We start from the raw sequence: 6,136 nt of genomic DNA, 5'->3' as shown, positions 1-6,136 counted from the left end.
AGTATATATATATATATATATATATATATAGTGAACGAACAGGCTATTAATTGTTACCATGAATAGATTCTGAAGGTCACAACTTTACCGTAAGCTTTTGTGTTTATTTTATTCATGTTAAACAGTGTATTCCCTTATCAAAAAACCGTATCAGTTTTTCATTCATTAGAACTCGTGACAAGGGATATGACTCCTAGTGTACTTCCTGATTATCAAGAAGTATATTTCACGTATTAGAACTCGTGACTAGGAATATGACTCCTTGTGTACTTCCTGATTATCAAGAAGTATATTTCACGTATTAGAACTCGTGACTAGGAATATGACTCCTTGTGTACTTCCTGATTATCAAGAAGTATATTTCACGTATTAGAACTCGCGAGTTCTAATACGTGAAATATACTTCTTGATAATCAGGAAGTACACTAAAGAGTCATATCCCTTGTCATTGACAAGGGATATGGCTCCTAGTGTACTTCCTGATTATCAAGAAGTATAATTCATGTATTAGAACTCGTGACAAGGAATATGACTCATAGTGTACTTCCTGATTATCAAGAAGTATATTTCATGTATTATAACTCGTGACAAGGGATATGGCTCCTAGTGTACTTCCTGATTATCAAGAAGTATATTTCATGTATTAGAACTCGTGACAAGGGATATGGCTCCTAGTGTACTTCCTGATTATCAAGAAGTATATTTCATGTATTAGAACTCGTGACAAGGGATATGGCTCCTAGTGTACTTCCTGATTATCAAGAAGTATATTTCATGTATTCCATATTGAATTCTCATTCGTAACTGATGATATATATTTATATATATGTGTGTGTGTACCAAAATACATTTGGTGAACAATAAGAACCGTTGTTTTGTGTTAACAATGATAAACTTTGAAATATAGAACAGTTGATTATATCCAGTTAAAGCAAATCTGCATATTACTAAACATAATAACACGAATTAAGATTATCCAACTGTAATTACTTTATTGGAAACACTATTCCGAAAAAATATACAGCAAAAGGAATCATAAAACTATGAGTATGTAGTATTATAGTCTGTGGACTGTATCACCATTCAACTAAAGCACTGAAATTTTTAATCGCTGGAGCCTCAGTTTAGAAGGCGTGGCCAGAGTGTAATATTTTCTTACAGATAATACCGCAGCTAGAATCATTATAAAGTTTTTACTCAAACAAAGGAAGCACAATCTATATGCCGTTAACGGAAGTAAGACCATGACTTATGAACTTACTTGCATTGAAATACACTTTCCTGCGCTGTGTGCAACTAATTTTTCTTGTGGTCTTCAGTTAATTTCAGCACAAGATTGTATTATGTCATCATTGAAACTAATCTTTGCTGATCTCGTCATTAGTTGAAGCTTAGTTTGTTTACAGTTTAATTATGTAACGTTTGGTCCAAATTTAACAAGGCAGGTAATATTTATTTTTGTCTTTACAGATATTAGGACCAAAATTATTGTTTATTATAGTTCCTATAGATCAGAAACATCTTTATTTCTTCAGGATTTAGTTTTAAAAATACTCTGACGTTTGTAGTTTTGGGCAGAGAATGATGCCACTGTTGACTTATTTATCTATTTTGTTATACGTTGTATAATTATATAGTAAAAGCAAAATTCTTTCATTATCCTAACCCTAAGAAACTGTGTTCACAATAGTGTCTTTCTGTTGGTGTCAATATATAATACACCGCGTTTAGAAACAAAGATTCGTATTGGTCATACGACAAATACATTTCACAGCGTATAAATCTGTAATAGATAAGGAGATATTTAAATTTACTGATAAAGACAGGGTAATTGGAATACATATTAATTTTTAAGAAAAACTATAAATGTTACTCTATTTCAGAGCGACAATCTACAGATTATTTCTCAATGACTTACGGCACGTGATAGTGCACGTCACCAACAGTATAGGAAATGACACACATTATCTGTACTGTTTCTAACTTTGCTATAAGATATTCTTGTTATCTTACTATAAACATTGATCTATTATGTGTGTGTTTGTGTGTTAGCATCCATTACCCAGAATTAGCTGGCTCGAATACCGTAATTGTATGTGTGATAACTGGAAACTGTCAGACGGTGTACTTGGGCTATTTAGTTTTATGATTTTTGCCTGAGAAGGGGAACAAAAAACACACCTTGAAATAGGGCACATTTCACTTTTTTTAAAGACTTTCGGCTTTGAATTTAAAGACACAGGTACTTAATCAGTTACATGAGTCTATTATTACCTTCCACAAAGCAGGATATGCAATTAGCATCTGAAAATGTTCAGTAGAAATTAAATAACAACAGAAAGAAAGAAGGAGAACATTGTCCTTTATACAAATTTTACTTCCTTAACTTCCTCAGCTCGTACCTTTATACAAATTCTACTTCCTTAACTTCCTCAGCTCGTACCTTTATACAAATTTTACTTCCTTAACGAGTACCCTCAGCTCGTAGGAATAAATGACACTTTCTTATTGATTACTTTATAGAATATCGCTGTTCGACAACGAGTTAATGGAAGTACAGAAAGCCTAAGTTTAAATATTGATAATATTGATAATGACCAATTAATCAAAGCTGTCAAAACTTTCGTTCCTTCTTTCCCAAATTAGAGGACAAGAGCGTTGTCAATCGACCGTGAAGAAAAAATAAAAATAAACGTATTAGTGTAGTGGATAAGATGCTTTTCTGATATCTCAACCAATCAATGTGACCACGCCTTAACATCAGAAGTAATGACACCTAGAATACGTCGCTAAATTATTAGAATTAAGTGTGCTATATATACTTTACCTGGATGTGCATTTTTATCATAATTATTTGTTGTCTATAATTCCGGTAAGACTTGTATTCTAAGAATGTATTATATAATTCAATTGGTTGTAAGATAGAATGCCTTACTTGTGTTTCTATATCATTTTAGTACATTTATGATTAGATAAGAACATTTTTATCCACTAGGGCACTCGACTCGCAATCTGCGGATAGTGGGTTCGAATCCCGTCACGTAACATATTCTCCCTTTCAACTGTGAAAGCGTTATACTATGACGGTGAATCCAACTTTTCATTGGTAAAGAGTAGCCCAAGAGTTGGCGGTGGGTGATGTTGTTTTCTTTCTAGTCTATCACTTCTAATTTAAGGACGGCTAACGCAGATAGCCTTCAAGAAACTTTGCGCAAAATTCAAGAAAACAATAAAAATATTATCTACCAGAGGATGACATTAAAACCACAAAATTAGCACTTCATACCTATATATCAAATTTAGTTTTTATGTAATAAATATTTTTTTTATTCTATATTCTAACAGTTAACATTACTGAATTATAAGATTTATAGACTCGCGGTACCTTTCCACCACTCGAGTATTTATGCTTTGTTTTTAAACAAATCTGGTTTTTGAAAATGCCATGAAATATTGTCGTTTTCTGCCAAATGTAGCATTACTATGTAAATTGATTAAAGCATTAACATTATGTGATTTTTGCATGTAAGATCAAATATCCTGTATCTACCGCCATCTACTGGAGAAACTTAGAAAACTGAACTCTATAAATATTTAAGAGTTGAGTAATTACTATCCTTAATTTCTTATGCAAAGGTTCTGAAGCTTTTCCTAAGCAACTGAAAGAATGTCTAATGGTTAATCCTTCTCGCTCATGTCGGCACACTTCTCGAGAGGTTTGGATTGATAATATTTCATTTCTGGAATATATCATTAATAATAATGTTGAATATTTCTTTTTTAAATGGATGAAGTCTAATTTGAAGCTTCTATGTAATATTTGGACTTGTGGACATTTATTTGTTAGAGGTTAGATCCCAGTCTCTAATTTAGTAATAAAAGCAACACTCGTTTAAAATGACTTGTTTAACACTATAGACTGCTGGTTGTTGTACTTAACTGTTCGCTATTATTCCTATGGCTTTCATTCCATTTTTGAAATTTGGGTTTCTCCGGCAGAATTTCTATATTTTTATATTACATTGTTATTGATATCTCGAACTTTTCTCTCTTATATCAATGACACTAATGAAATACTAAAAACATTCAAATTTTAATCAAAGTGAGAATACCAAATGATTAATCAAATACGTTTTAATTTAAAAAAACCACACAATGGACTATCGGAGTTCTCTCTAGCGTGGAGAAGCGAACCTCGGATTTCTTAGCGTTGAAAGTCCGTAAACTTATCGCTGACCCATCAGGTGACAAATAAATATGAATATTTTTATTTGTTAATCAACAACTGGATAATTTAGATTCGGCACTTTTCAATTATTTGTTTTCCATAAATTTAATATTATTATTAGCAGCACTTTCGGATTCTACAATTTTTACTTATAGTAGTTTAATATATATAACAACATAGTACTTTTTGATTGCTTTCAACGACTAACACGACAAAACATTGTTCACGGGACTCTATGTGTTAAAATGTCACAATAGGATATTACTTATTTTGAACAGGTCCAATACGGTGTTCTAAGTAGAGAAGAGCAACAATAACATTTTCCAATGCATTCTATTTTACTGCCCATAAATACTTTTGTTCTGAACTTAGCGCACTTATCGATCTTCTTCAGCAAGATTCCTTAAGTTTAAACGCCTTTTATTCGCATACTTTAGATGAAATTTCAAGGTTTATACTTGTTCCTTTGCTTCTCTGGTCCAGCGAACTTGAGGTGATCCGACTTTGGATGGAAGACCTTTATCAATAGCTGATTGTTAAAATTAAAAATCGTTAAACAGCTATATGAAAACTGTTCGCACTGTAAGTTGTTTCACTAGCCAAGTTTTATGTGCTTTTTAAACATCCACAGTTTATTGTGATGAAATACTACTGTTGTTAAATACAACATATTAAAACGTCAATTGTTGACGTTACTGTTATATTTAGTGCATATCTTTATAATTAATGATGTAGCATCTAGTCCCAGTATATAACAATTAGTAAAATATCTACAGGAGATACAGTAAAGATCTGAAGTAATAAGCAGGCATTTAAGAAGAATTGTATATACATATATACGTCACTATATTGTATATTAAATTCTTCTTACAGTATAATAACTAGTCCAAGTAATAGAATATCTCAAGGAAACATTATATCAAAATTGAGAAAACTACACATATATATAAACACATTTACCAAACAAATTATCATTGCCATTTGCAACTTGCATCAAACATATTCTTGCTTGAAAAGCCCTAAATTCTATACACGAGGATATTGAAAGAGGGTAAAAACTGTATAGAAATCGTATCTAAGTTCATAGGGTTAGATTAAAGAAGCCTAATTAATATCCACCATCTAATGTTCACTGGGGAAGTTACTCATGCTTCCAAATGAACCATTTTGCCCTAATGTTTAACATATACGATTTAGGCTTAACCTAAATGAATTAAGCTGGCCAAGCCTTGTGGAGCTTTATTGAGTTTATTTCACAAATCCTGCACACCTTTCCAGCATGAACTTTTATCTATTGAATTAATGCAATTTATTCGTGGCATGTTTTACATATAGCTCAATACAGTTGATGTTAATTACCATGTTATAAATGGATTAAATGTTTATTGACTTGCTTACTGACCACACTACCACCGAAATTAATAATTAACATTTGTTAGTTGCTATTCGTCCTAAATTGTCATTTGTTATTTTACTCTATAACTCTAACTCTAACTGTATTTGGTATATTATTTGTACATTCATATAACATATAACGTTTAAAGTTTTATCATATTTTGATTAACGGTCACAATTACTTAACACATGTAGTGTTTGCACACCAAGGGACTGCATATATCAGTGAACTGCTTCCTCAACTTTCATGACAACTACTTAACACGTGTAGTGTTTGCACACCAAAGGACTGCATATATCAGTGAACTGCTTCCTCAACTTTCATGACAACTACTTAACACGTGTAGTGTTTGCACACCAAGAGACTGCATATATCAGTGAACTGCTTCCTCAACTTTCATGACAACTACTTAACACGTGTAGTGTTTGCACATCAAGAGACTGCATATATCAGTGAACTGCTTCCTCAACTTTCATGACAACTACTTAACACGTGTAGTGTTTGCACATCAA

General features: G+C 32.1%; 1 protein-coding gene across 3 annotated transcripts in view; it reads left to right on the top strand.

Annotated features, from left to right (window-relative positions):
* Nucleotides 1-6,136, top strand: part of LOC106474150 — a 143,966-nt gene that overhangs the window by 16,919 nt on the left and 120,911 nt on the right. The window contains exon 1 of one of the 3 annotated variants that reach the window (XM_022379416.1): nt 3,030-3,131. The exons of the other annotated variants lie outside the window; for them this stretch is intronic. The gene's annotated coding sequence lies outside the window, so the exon portion shown is untranslated. Of the gene's footprint in view, nt 1-3,029; nt 3,132-6,136 lie in introns of those variants that run through there. 3 annotated transcript variants of the gene reach the window in all.

This window comes from Limulus polyphemus, unplaced genomic scaffold (genome assembly GCF_000517525.1).
Source record: "Limulus polyphemus unplaced genomic scaffold, Limulus_polyphemus-2.1.2 Scaffold136, whole genome shotgun sequence".
In the NCBI taxonomy this organism is placed as follows: Eukaryota; Metazoa; Arthropoda; class Merostomata; order Xiphosura; family Limulidae; genus Limulus; species Limulus polyphemus.
This window is presented reverse-complemented; position numbering and strand designations above follow the sequence as displayed.